We start from the raw sequence: 13152 nt of genomic DNA on the forward strand, positions 1-13152 counted from the left end.
AAGTATAATTGTTAAAACCCAGTGTGTCCTTTAATGTCAGAAAAGGAGGATGAAATTGCTGGTGGCAAAGCAACGGGGAACACAGAGAGAGAGAAGGGGGATGTGAGGCAGGCCCCCTGGAACTGGGGGTTTATGGTGGAGAGCGAGGAGAGAGCACACACTTCCAAGTGCAAGCTGAAATGCGTTTGGCTAGTGGATTCTAGGGAGCCAGCTCACGCCGCACAAGGGGAGTTGGACCGGGATAAATGCAGTGACATGCCCTCTTGGCCATTCACTTTGCTGCGGTTAAATTATTTCTTAGAAGCCCCCATTTGCATATGGTCCCAGCGACACTGATGTAGACTTGGGAGGTGGACTATCACCTAGGGAGCTCCTTGGGCTCATCCTAGGATAAAGATCACTGCATGGGTGGTTTACAGAGGTATCTATCTGCCCTCTGCAACCTTGCTTGTAACGGGAGGACTGGAGCTGTTTGACCTGTGCTTTCTGTGTTTCTGATTCAGAGGGAGAGGCAGCCAGACATTTCCATTTCACTGATGCTCCCCCCACTTTATGGTTTGGATAGCTAAACGGGACATTCTGATTGGGAACCTGAGTCAAGATGGGTCTAAGCTGCTAAAAAGAGAGATGTCCTGAGATTGTCCTCAGAGATGCGTCTGCCACCAAACCCTCAGGTTTGAATTTTGTTCAGTGATATTTGGCCTCCCTGTGTATTTCAGGGTACAGATAAGGGACAAAAGGTTACACACGCACTTCCTGCTTCAGTTTTAATCGGAATGTAACAGAATAGTTTTTTTTGTTTTTTTTTTTTTAAAGGGGAGTGCAGTGGTTCTCATCAAAACCGGTAAGTATGTCTCAGCATACAAAGAGTTAAACTATCCACTCATCGGAGTATGAAGGCAGTTGCTCAGGCTGTCAGACAGGTTGACCAGTGTCAGACTACCCTGACAGAGCAGCATACCTTCATTGCATCATAAATAAAACAGACAAATTACTACCCCCCCCCTTTGGATGGAAAAAAAAGCTTGGGGAGAGAGGGGAGGGAAAAGGATTAAGCGGGGGAGGGGTGATTTGGAGGGTGTGTGTGGGGAGTGAAGAATTAGAGGGAAAAGAAAAAAAAAAGATCCTTTCAGCCCCTCCATGAATCTCAGCATGGCAGCCGAGAACAATGAGAAAACCAGGCAATTACCTAGAATCCCGTTCCCTTATCCAGACATAGAAAATATATTCTTGCTCCATCCAGCCTTCTTCCATCCCCCACCCCAGCCGCCTCCTCCCCTTCCCCCATCCTCTATCTAATTCAGTTCTTTCCAGGAAGGCCCAGCAGATGTAACAAAGCGGGGAAGGTTTCCGACGATGGGGCACTCAGGCTGGATGTCAGTGCCAGCCACCTTTGAAGCTGTCACAATGAAAAAACCCAGGCAGAAAGGTAGCTTCCAGCCTCAACTCTCTCCCTGAGAGTCAGATGGTAAGGACACTAAAAAATCACCTCACCCCCATGCTAAGAGCCAGCCACATCCCATCAGCCTTGGAGATTCCACCCTGTGGGGTTAGCTAGGCATTCTGGAGAATTCTGGGGTGAGACAGGACTTCTCCCCCAAGAGGCTTCCCAAAGTCCCTGGAGGAATTTGGCTTTGTTTCTTATGCAATTGGTTTGACTGCCAAGACATCACCCTGGTACCCAACGTGTTCCTCCCAGGATGAAGATGTTGTGGGCTCCAGTGATCCGACAGGCTTTGCACACATTTTGCACATGTGTACATCTGCTCACAGGCCAAGCAGGAACATTTGGTGAACCCATCTGTTGAAAAATGATGCTGAAGCAGCAAGAGAGTGTGAGCATGGATCCCCTGTCACTCGGACATCTTAAAGGCTAGCGTGGACTCCCTCTAGTATCCCCCATCTATTTCTACCCACTGTCCAAGGCAGGGCTCTCTTTGCTGCCGTGTTAAATGGCCAGGCTTTGTGCTGCATCATCCACACTTCCTGTCCTGACTGGTAGCTCATAAAGGAAGACAGCTGCCTGGGGATAGGGTGTGGCTGGCAGCTGGGGACAAAGACTCCTCCCTGGGCTCTCTCCGGTAGCTGTGCAACCACTATGAAACGTGGCATACTCGGGCTTTCCCATGGCAACGCTTACTCAAGACAGTGCTTGAAAGGACTTAAGTTTCTCCTCGGACAAACAATTAACCAACTCTCCCAGGCTAGGAGATTGCCAGACCACCTCCCCACATCAGCCAAAAACACTTGCTGGCATTCGGGAGCTTATTGAACCTTTTAAGTGAAGCAGACTTACTGGGAGGCCATTGTTTCAGCGGAGTGCTGGTGTTTGGTTTCAAAGTGGATACATAATGCTTTGACATCTACTGTGCCTTTAAAGTGTGATTTACATGTCAAATTATAGAGTCTTTGTCATATCTGTTTTCACAACTTCAGAGTTGGTTGGCTGAACCTTGGTTTGGACTTCCTTGAATCATCTTGTAAGATTTGGATTCAGAGTCTGGTTCAAATTACAGTTTTGCCTCTTGATTGGTGTGTTAGTTTTCTCACTTCTGCGACCTGCCTGAAGCACCCTAAGGGAGGAAGGGCTTTTGGTTCATGGTTTCAGACACTGAGGCTGGTGTGGTGGGAAGGCATGGAGGAGGGACTCAGTCTGGGGTAGTGGGAGTGGGAGGTCAGAACCAGAGCCAGGCCTTTAAGGCCGGCTCCTTCTGACTCACACATGTGTATCCTAGAGATCACAGTCCCACTGGCTCCCGAAACAGGGCCAGCAGCTGGGTAACCAAACGTTTTAACACAGGAGTCTGCTGGGAGACTTTCATATCCAAACCATCATACCTGGTTCCATCTCAGGAAATAAGTCACTCAAACTGAGCTTTAACCCTCCACAACTCCCTCATCCCTTCCCCACCAGCAAAAAAACTACGCAACAAGAATGTGTCTGGAGTCTGAAGTTTTCAGAAAATGAAAGCTTGTCCTATCACTTGGTGAGCTAAGATGCCTGGCAGAGTTGGTTGTAATTCCTGTAGCAATGTGTGCTTGACCATCCATGGCTACGGATTCTGGATCCATAGACTCAGCCAACCTCAGAACAAAGCTTTTGAAAAGTCGGTATTGAACATGTATAGACTTGCCCCGACTCGCCACTATTTTCTATCCTGTGTGGTAGAACAGTGCTTTACTTAACATTTACCCTGTGTTAGGCATCATAAGTGAGAGTTGATTTAAAGTATATGGGAGATGTACACACACTGCGCACAGATAATAAATGCACTATTAATATAATAAACTCGAGCCTTCTTGGATTTTGATATCTTTGGGGAAGAGGGGAAGGACAAATTCATTCCTAAGCCTGAATAAAATCAAGACATTCCGCAAACTACCAGACTGCACCAGGCGGAATGATCTCTGTGGTCAGTGGTGGGTCTGAAAGCTTCAAGTTTATCTTGTTGGAGATGCCCTGGAAGACGTCTAGCCCACCAAGACTGCTCAAACTCCTAATTATGTGAACACCAATGACTGGGCAGTAATTATTCATAACTAATTTTTAAATGATTGAAAGCAACCGCCTGTTTTTACATTAACATTGTTGGTTTTTAAATACACAGTCCATGAATCAAAAACGGGCTTCAGCTGTGAGTTAGGTCCCAAAGAAACCCAGGACAAATGGCCAAGATGCCCGTTTAACACATCAAAGCAGATTCTGGCCACCACTCTCCCTCAGTTCCTACCTGGTACAGGGTCCCCCAGGCTGGCATATCCCACCTTCTACCCTAAAGTCACTGGGCTTCCTGTCCCCCGGCCTTTGATCCCTGTGTAACTGCTGTGGGATGGTCTGTATGTCAAATTGCTCTGATTGGTCAATAAATAAAACACTGATTGGCCAGTGGCCAGGCAGGAAGTAGGTGGGACAAGGAGAGAGGAGAATTCTGGGAAGCGGAAGGCTGAGGCAGAGAGACACTGCCAGACACCGCCATGACCAGCAACATGTGAAGACGCCGGTAAGCCACCAGCCACGTGGCAAGGTATAGATTTATGGGAATGGATTAATTTAAGATAAAAGCACAGTTAGCAAGATAAGAACAGTTAGCAAGAAGCCTGCCACGGCCATACAGTTTGTAACCAATATAAGTCTCTGTGTTTACTTGGTTGGGTCTGAGCAGCTGTGGGACTGGCGGGTGACAAAGATTTGTCCTGACTGTGGGCAAGGCAGGAAAATTCTAGCTACATGTAACCTCAGCCATTTTGGCTACCTTTCCTTCTGGGCTCTTGGCCCCTTGGTCTCTCGGTCCATGGCTCCCCACACTTTTCTCTTTTTCTCTTGCCCCACCCTCACCCCCATCTGCTCTCATGGCCCAGTTCATTCTAGACCCTTCCAAATGCCTCTGGCTGTATTCTCCCTCATACCTCCTTAACCCATACCTAGTGGGGTAATCATATCCTTTTTTTTTTTTAACCTTTTTCTTTTTAATTCACTTTGGAAAAAAAGTAGAGGGACAGGGTTAAAGATCCTATGTTCTTTAAAAGTACATTAACTCTTTCTTACTTACTATTCTTGAGTGCTGAGATTCCCCCCCCCCCCCAATGTAGGGGTTGATTACAAATCATTCTGGAGGGACATCGGGGGCAGGGGATGCTGTTGCATATTAAGGCCGCAGTTTTGTGGATCTTTGTAAGGCTTTTTCCTTGGTGTGATGTAAAGGTTTGTAACCTGTCATCTGCTGCTTGTAGGCTGTGTTTTACATAAAACCTTCAGCTTCTTTGACACCAACCTGGATGTCGTTATCATCGCTATTTACAGTCCCGTGTGAGTAGTGTTAAGCCTTGAATGGCATTAATAAAATAATTAACTGATAGAGATTTGGATGCTCGAGACATTTGGTACATCTTGACAGCACACACACCAGTGGCCTGCCGTTAGCCAGCCTTTCTGGAGACTGGGTTTGCTGACCCTTTTCTTCAAATGTCTTCTCTTACACTCTGACCTTTACTCCCTCTCCTTTCTCCCAGTCCCCTCTCCTTGCTCCTTATCCCATCTTTTAACCCCCTTCCTCTTTTCTTTGCCTCCTTCCTGTTTTCCATCCTCTCAGCCCCTCTCCTCTTCCTTCCCCATCCCCTTTGCCCTGCCGCTCCCGTCCTCCTCCGCCTCCTTCATGGCTTCCCCCTCCCTTCTGGCCTCTCCGTTCTCTCCCCACCCTCATCCTTTTCGCCCGCTCTCTCCTTCCCCCCTCTTCTTCCTTTTCTCCCCTCTCTTTGCTTCCTCCTTTCAGTCCCTCCCTGCTTCCTCTTTTTCTTTTTGTCATTTCTCTGTGTGAGACACATTCTTCACTGTGTTCTATCTTCACCGCTTTGTAGTCAACTCTGTGATGCTTGTGTGGAAACAGACCATTGCCTAGCGATCCTGTGTGCTGCTTCGCAGCAAGCCCGCTCGTCCAGGCCTCCTTCCCACACACCCACTCTGCCTTCCTCGGCTAGTGCTTCCTCACTCCCACTGCCTGCCGCCTTCCACCTCAACACTCCGCATCCTCCCGGATGCTTCCTAGGGTTCCTTTTGAAATTGATGCTAGCCTTTTGTTCCAGGCGCACTCGGAGCTACTGGGTCAGGCAGCTCGCAGCCTCCCTGGGGCAGTGCTATGATGAATTTTGGCATGGCCAGGCTGTTTAACAACTCCATTGCAGAAAGTGCCAGCTTCCTCCAAGATTGAAAGGAGCTGTGATGAGCTTTTTCCAAAGGCTCCTCCAGGTTCCCAAATACCAAAGATTCCCGCAGATCTCTAAATTATGTGGCAATTTTTTAGAGCCACACCTACCCAATAAAAGTGAATTTTCTGTTGCAAGAAACATAGCTACTCTGTGATCTTATTAGTTGAGGGCTCAAATTTTCCCGAGACTCACGTTGTTGCATTCAATAATTTGTTATTTCAAATTTCAGGTCCTGTCAATCTTTCCACGTGGGTGATTGTCAGCTATTCCTCATCTCTGCCATCAGCCACGTGCTTTTGCCTTTTCACAAGTCATAATTGCTATGAAAGATTGTGCCAATTAGTTTAATGTTTGTCTTTTCAGAAACATTTCAAAAGTTATCTGAACTCAGTACATTTATTCTTTAAAAGAGTCATTTATTTTTATTTTATTTGCATGGATGTTTTGCCTGCATATAAGTGCACTACATGCGTGCCTAGTTCCCTCATAGGCCCAAGAGGGTGTTGGATTCTCTGGTACTACAGTTACAGGCAGTTGTGAGCCACCATGTGGGTGCTGGGAACTGAACCCAGATCCTCTGCAGAAGTGGTAAGTGCCCCCAATCATGGAGCCGTCTTTCTAGGCCCCAAGACTACATATATTGGAGAGTTGAACCAGTTACTTTAGAACCAAGCTCTGCTTGCCTGTGAAAAATTATTTAAGTTAGAGTATGTAGTCAGCCCTTCATATCTGTGGATTCTGTACTCATGGGCTTCAATAGCATACTAAACATATTTGGAAAAGATTTTTATCAGTTGTAGACATGGATACCTTGTCATAATTCTTGAAATCGTATACTGCAGGAACTGTTTAGACAGTAATCTACACATGAGTTAGATACACAGGGGAAAGGCTAAGGGGGAGCCTCATTCAATGGTAGAGCATATGTGCATGGGTTGTATGTAAACACATCACCATTTAGCCATTATTACTATTATTACTATTTACTACTTACTTACATTTCTTTTGAGACATGGTTTCTCTACATAGCCCAGGCTAGCCTAGAATTCACTATGTAACCCAGCATGGCTTTGAACTGCCTATAATCCTCCTGCTTTAGCCTCCCAAGTACTGGGATTACAGGTGTTTGCTACCATGTCCTACTTATTCTGACATTTAAAAATTTATTTTTTAGTGTGTGTGTGTGTGTGTGTGTGTGTGTGTGTAGGTCAGAGGATAACTTTCTAGAGTTGGTTCTCCCCTTCTGCCATATAGGTTTTTAGAATTGAACTTGGGGTATCACACTTAGTGGCAAGCACCTTTACCCACTGAGTTTCTCTTGCTGGGCTGGTCATTTTTATTTAAACATCACTCTGCCATTTTATATGATTCCAGCATCTGCAGATTTTGCTGTGGAAGGCATATTCTGGAGTCATCTGTTGACACCTTTACAGGATGGGTGGAGGCATTTCCCATCCCCAGGGATAGAGCAGATGTGGTGGCTCAGGTACTCCTTGAACACATCATCCCTTGGTTTGGCTATTTGGCATGCCACGGACTATCCAAGCGGACAACACCCAACCTTCACTTCCAGGGTCATTGAGCTTGTGTCTGAAGCCCTCAGCATCTCCTGGAAATTCCATATCCTCACAAGCTCCTAGGATATCAGCACTGGTACTATGTCTCCAGGCTCCAGTGGGCACCTATCTAAGTCTGCCCAGCAACTGGGACACTCCACCCTGAAGTTTTCCAAAACATCCCAGTGAAGGGCCTATCTGCTCTTCTGTCCTGGCATTTACCCTTGCCTTTCCTGTACAATCAGGGCACATCTCCATTCCATTCTTTCTGGCAGTCTCCACTCTTCACATGGCTAGCCCTGTTCATAGGGCTGGTGTTAATAATCTATTTTTTTTTCTCCTAGCAACTCGCCTTCTCTTCTTCCTCAAGAAACAGATTCCTGAGGTCATGATCCTTAACCAGATGCTTCCTCACCCATACCTCCTGATGAGCGGGAGCCCCACTGACTCCCAATTCCCCCTCCCCATGTCATCTTGTGCCAACAGGAAGTAGCCAGACTTGAACCAGTACCCACATATCCAAGATGGTTGGGAATGTTTGGTTGGAAAGTCTGCCTCTCAGTTCCATTCCTCCCTCTCCAGACCCTGCCCACCTCAGAAAGACCGCAAACATCCAGGCTCCTCCCCCAAAGCTCAAGACTGTGCCTACAAGGTATTTAAGCACCGCCCCCTCTGTTCCAAGACCTGCCATGTGATCTCCCACCACCTCTAGGGAGCTAGAAAGGTCACCCAAGAGTGCTTGGCTCCTTAAACCTGGTCTTTTTAATTCGACTTAATCTGGCTTACTGAGACGGCGGAGAAACCTAATATAGGGATATAAAAAATCCTATCAGATACTATTTTTTTTGTGGTATTGGAACTTTATCTTTAATAAATTACTTTATCTTTTGTTTTTTGTAGTACCGTGCATTGAACCTAGGACCTCGCACATGCTAGGATGCGCTCTACCACCCAGCTACATCTCCAGCCCCTCTTTCAGGATAATTTATATTTGAAATTATCCAAGCTGGTCTTGAGCTTTGGGCTTCTCCTACCTCAGCCTCAGGAGAGGCTGAGGTGGCAGGCTTGTAGGACCAGGCCCAGCTTCTGTTCCTTCCATCTACTTAAAGAACATGCTCACTAAGAAGCAACTGGTGAGCTTTGCTTAAAGCAACTTTCATGCCACCTTGCAGCGAAGGCATCACCGCTGGGGCCCTTTCCGTTTTGTTCACGAATGAGGGAGCATTTCAAGTCAGTGTAGGCGAACAAACCATGTCAGTGTCACAGGGCCTCTTCGCACACTGGGGTTCATCTTTGGCCTCGAGTTCATCCGAGTCTCCATGCTCTCAGGCCCCCCCCATCGGGCATCTCTACAATAAAGAGTGGGAGGAAAGCACATGTCTGTGTTTTCACCACCAGTGATGAGTGGTCTCAGGAAGGGTAACTTGGGCCGAGCTAACGGTACCTTCTTCCCTGTCCTTTCTGGAATTCATTAAGTTAATACACTGTTGCCGGCATGGGGCAGCGTCTTTGATGGTGAGTACAGTTAAATGCCTCTTTAGACATGTCATTGACTAACTGACACAGGGAGGTGCGTGGAGTGTGGTTGGCTTCGGGGCAGGGCGGGGGAGGAAGAAAAGAAGTGTCGCTCTCTATATTTTTTCACTTAAAAATGCTTCTTAACAATCCCTTGCAGCTGGCGGGAGGCTAAGGTTTCTCACACTCGGAAAGGAAGTCAGGCCATAAATAACCCAGGCAGGCACACCTGGAAAGAATAACGCTTTTCTAGGCGCTCCGCTGTGTGGAGGATGGATGCCAGTCTGGTGAGTGAGTGTGCTCACATGGCATGGAAGAGTGTGTAAATGCCACGTTAGGATGAAGCCAGGGAACCATTTCCATTTTTAATCTCTAAGCTTTCAACTCACAGTTTAAGGGGGCAAGTGCAGAAAGTCGTCTGTGGAACCTTAACACGGCGCCATCTTGTTCAGTGTGACAGGCTCCCCCGCCCCAGCAAGCAATGATGGACTCAGAGAAGGATACTGGTACTCTCAGAACCAGAGACTGCGGAACTTTCCAGAAGTTGTGGTGGTTATTACACTTAGGGATGGGACTCAGAGGGCAAAGATAAGCAATGCTGTCTTCATCTGAACACAGAACAACAACTTGTGTTGGGTCAGGAGGTAGCTCAGTAGGTAAGTGCTTCATAGATACCCGGCACCCATGGGGGCGGTGGCGGGGGGGTGGGTGGGTGGGTGGGGTGGGGGTGGGGGGGTGGGGTGGGGGTGGGATGGGGGAAAGCAGAGCCTGGTGACAAAAGCTTGAAATCCTAGCCTTAGGGAGGTGGAGGCAGGACCACCCTTAGGGACTGCAAGACGGCACACTTGTGAACTCTAGGCTGAGTGAGAGATCCTGTCTCAAAATACAGGTGGAGAACAGGTGAGGAAGACATTTGACATTGTGTTCTGGCTTCCATGTATACACATGTTTATGTATATCCCACTCCTACACACAAGAACATGTATATGCATAAAAGAAAACAATAAAAATAACCCACCCACTGACTGAATGGTTATCCATCTTTTTTTTTTTTTTTCCACTTCATCCACATTTAGAAGGCTACACTCGATGTTTGGTCAGACAAGTCTGCTGGGAATCCTGGATGCTTCCGGGGAGCCACTTGGCCGCTGATACTAGCTGTGATGTTCAGCCCATCCTCTGGAGGCCCTTTACAGATTTTAAGCTGGAGTAACCCAGCCTCCCTAGGAGCCAGGCACAGTGGAAAGCAGTTGGTAGCACTAGCCTGTATTCTGGAAAGTGTGCATCTGCCTTTCTTCCTTGGATGCTGGGTTCGTGTCTAGGCCACAAGATAGAAGAGTGCGACACATCCACCCTGAGTGGGACTGGGGAATACACACTTCTTAGGTGAGAAGGAGGAGCTGGTTTCCTACAGCTCACTCCTTATTCTGCTGACTTTGTCTTCACTCTGAAGTCCAGATGGGAAAGAAATCTCTTTTATGTTTAGTCTCTCCTCGGCGTTTACAGATGTGCTCCCTCGGTGTTGACTGCCAAGTCCATTTTATAGCATTGATGGGTGTAGCAGGGGAGGGGAACAAGTGTGTTTGGTCTATGGGAACTGGAGTCACAATCTTCTCAAGTTGACATACACTAGTTGTCTCCTTTACACAGTAAATTGGTCTCCAAGATCAAACCACTGCATCAGTGGACCCTAGTACAGAGAGAGCACCAAGCCTCAAGACCCCAGACAGCCTGCCGAGAGAGCCCTTCAGGATCTATGACTCTTTCTTTATGTAGCCTCTTCCCCAAATCCAGGCTGTGCCACCTGGGGTGAAGCCAGGTGAGGATGGTCCGGAAGGGAGGATTATTAATACTTATAATACTTAACGCTTGTCAGGGGGACCAGCTGCTGCCGCTGCTTCCTCTTCCTCCTCCCCTCCCCCTCCCCCCCTCCTCTGTCACTGTGATTTTGTCTTAGTCCTTTTTGTTGTTGTTGTTTGTTTGTTTGATGATTGATTGATTGACAGAAGGCTTTTTGAAGGAAGTCACTATCTCCCGAACATCGAGGAACTAATATTTTCCCGTAACTGCCTTGTGCCAGACACATTGTTAAGATTTTGTGTGTCATTAGACAATTAAACACCTCCATGGGGAGGATGGTCTAGATAGTTGGCTTTTAAAATATCAACTTATAAGTCCCTTTAAACAAAGGAGCAAAGAGAAAATACAAGTGGGGGGAAAAAGCTATTTTCCATGTGCTTACTCTGTAAAAAAGTGAGTTGCATATTGTTCTTGTTACCTTTCGTGTTGGTGTGAAAATACCCGGCAGAAGCAACTTAGGAGGAGAAAAGGACTTTTAAAGAATATGTATATGTGTACCGTGTGTGTGTGTGTGTGTGTGTGTGTGTGTGTGTGTGTGTGTGTAGGTACGCCAGGGGGCCAGAGCGCATGCATCCCATCCCCGGAACTGGAGTTACATCTGTGAGCCACCTTATGTGGGCGCTAGGAACTGAACCGGGGTCCTGTGTGAAAACAGTAAGTTCTCTTAACTGCAGAGCTGTTTCTTTAGACATCACTGTTAGGCTGCTGCCCTAGTCAGGCTCAGGAAAAGATAAAACATTTTCTTTAGTAGAAAATTCTTTTCTGTGTGTGTATGTATGTGTGTAAATATGATACGTGGGAACATGTGCTATGTAAATATTCAGAGTCCAGAAGAGGACCTGGGATGTCCCACTTCATTATTCTCAGCCTTTTCTCCTTGAGGTAGCATCTCTCGCTGAACCTGGAGCTCCGCTGGTGGCCAGCGAGCCCCAGGGATCCTCTGGTCTCTGCCCGCCACAGCGCTGGGGTTATGGGTGCCTGGGCAGCCATGCCCAGCTTCTGACATGGGTGCCGGGATCTGAATTCAGATCTCCATGCAGGCACTTTTACCCATGGAGCCAGCTCTCCGGCCTGGGGTTTTGGTCTGTGCTTTTAGAAAGCCTTCAGTCCGTCATGACGGGGAAGGCGTGGCAGTGGGAACAGGGACCAGCTGTGTTTATACGGTGTGGGCAGGAAGTAAAGAATGCAGGTGGATGGAACAAGGGGCAGGTAGAGCCTTCAAAGGTCCACCCCCAGGGGCCCACTTCCTCCATCCTGGCCCTGCCTTCTGAAGGCTCCCTAGCCTACTAATAAAGTCCCACAGGTAGGGATGCATGCTGAAAATATGAGCCTTATGGGGGCCACCCCAGATTCAAACCATGACATATAACTTGATATGCCATTCATTCATTCATTCATTCATTCATTCATTCATTCATTCACTCTTCCCATTCAATAATTATGTACTGAGCATTTCCTTATGCAAAGTATTCATGGTGCCACGGGGGAATACAAGAATTGCAAGGCCTGGACTTTATCTTCTGCAAAGGTTCACCCTAATATGTATCATGTGTTATAATTTTCATGCATGTCAATCACAGAGAAGTCTAGATCAAGAGGGTTATTTTTTAAAAAAAATTTAAACAGTGAAATAAAGAAACCAATGAACATATTTGCTTCTTTTCTTTTCAGAATGATGAGAGTTGCCACTGATTTTTAAGTCAAAACATATTTGACTTTGAATCTTGAAGAAGACTGTTGTTCTATTAATTAAACAACTAAAAACACAGATTGAGCACACACAGGGTAATTCTAAAAAGCATAATTGTCTGAGCAACAGGTTGTGATGTGAAATTTTGCTTCAATTATGGTTGAAGCCCGGAATCCTTTTGCTGTTTCTTTGCAGACCGAACGCTGAGATCATGTGACCCTTGGGATGAAGCTGGGAACTGTAGTGCAGAGTTTTATATACCCAAGAGGAGAAGAACAACATCCTAACTGAAAAGACTTGATCTTTTTTTTTCATCCACAAGGGCATGTGTCCCACATCATTCAAGTATGGTAAATCTTGGCATATCGTTTATTTATACTACATTTCATTTTAGCTTCAGTGTTAGGGAAGGGATAACCGAAAAATATTCTCTTGTGCCAACAAGATGGCTGAGTGGGTGAAGGTGCTTGCGGCCAAATCAGGTGACCAGGACCCACACGGTGGAAAGAGAGAATTGACTCCTACACGTTGTCCTCTGACTTCCACACTCACATGTATTTGCACATAAAATAAATAAAATATAATAAAACATTTTAAAAGAATATTTTCTTTATTGACCAATAACAGAAGTAATTTAATAAGGAAATCAGTGAGACGGTCTGCATTGGCGGGTATCTCTTATGTTTGTGTTTCAGTGGAGGATTTTGGAAGCAAATGTATTTTGTGATGTTTTTGAGTTTTCTTTGTTGTTGTCTTTTTTAAGTTAGCACAGTTTTAGTTCATCTTGTGTGTATGTATGTGTATGTGTGTGTGTGTGTTTGAGCTCAC

General features: G+C 46.5%; 1 long non-coding RNA gene across 6 annotated transcripts; it reads left to right on the forward strand.

Annotated features, from left to right (window-relative positions):
* The first annotated feature begins 3937 nt into the window (after positions 1–3937).
* Positions 3938–12942, forward strand: LOC121829409 (uncharacterized). 6 transcript variants are annotated; one of them, XR_013051291.1, is made up of 10 exons: positions 3938–4025; positions 4732–4807; positions 7078–9061; positions 9227–9430; positions 9569–9674; positions 9851–10160; positions 10425–10593; positions 12306–12419; positions 12520–12674; positions 12770–12942. It is a non-coding gene; the product is annotated as an uncharacterized LOC121829409 (long non-coding RNA). The 6 variants fall into 6 exon arrangements; XR_013051293.1 differs by having other exon boundaries at positions 7078–8774; positions 8935–9061; positions 12520–12942; XR_006072206.2 differs by having other exon boundaries at positions 7078–7911; positions 8160–9061; positions 12520–12942.
* The last annotated feature ends 210 nt before the right edge of the window (positions 12943–13152 follow it).

This window comes from Peromyscus maniculatus, chromosome 5, assembly GCF_049852395.1.
Source record: "Peromyscus maniculatus bairdii isolate BWxNUB_F1_BW_parent chromosome 5, HU_Pman_BW_mat_3.1, whole genome shotgun sequence".
NCBI classification, from domain to species: Eukaryota; Metazoa; Chordata; class Mammalia; order Rodentia; family Cricetidae; genus Peromyscus; species Peromyscus maniculatus.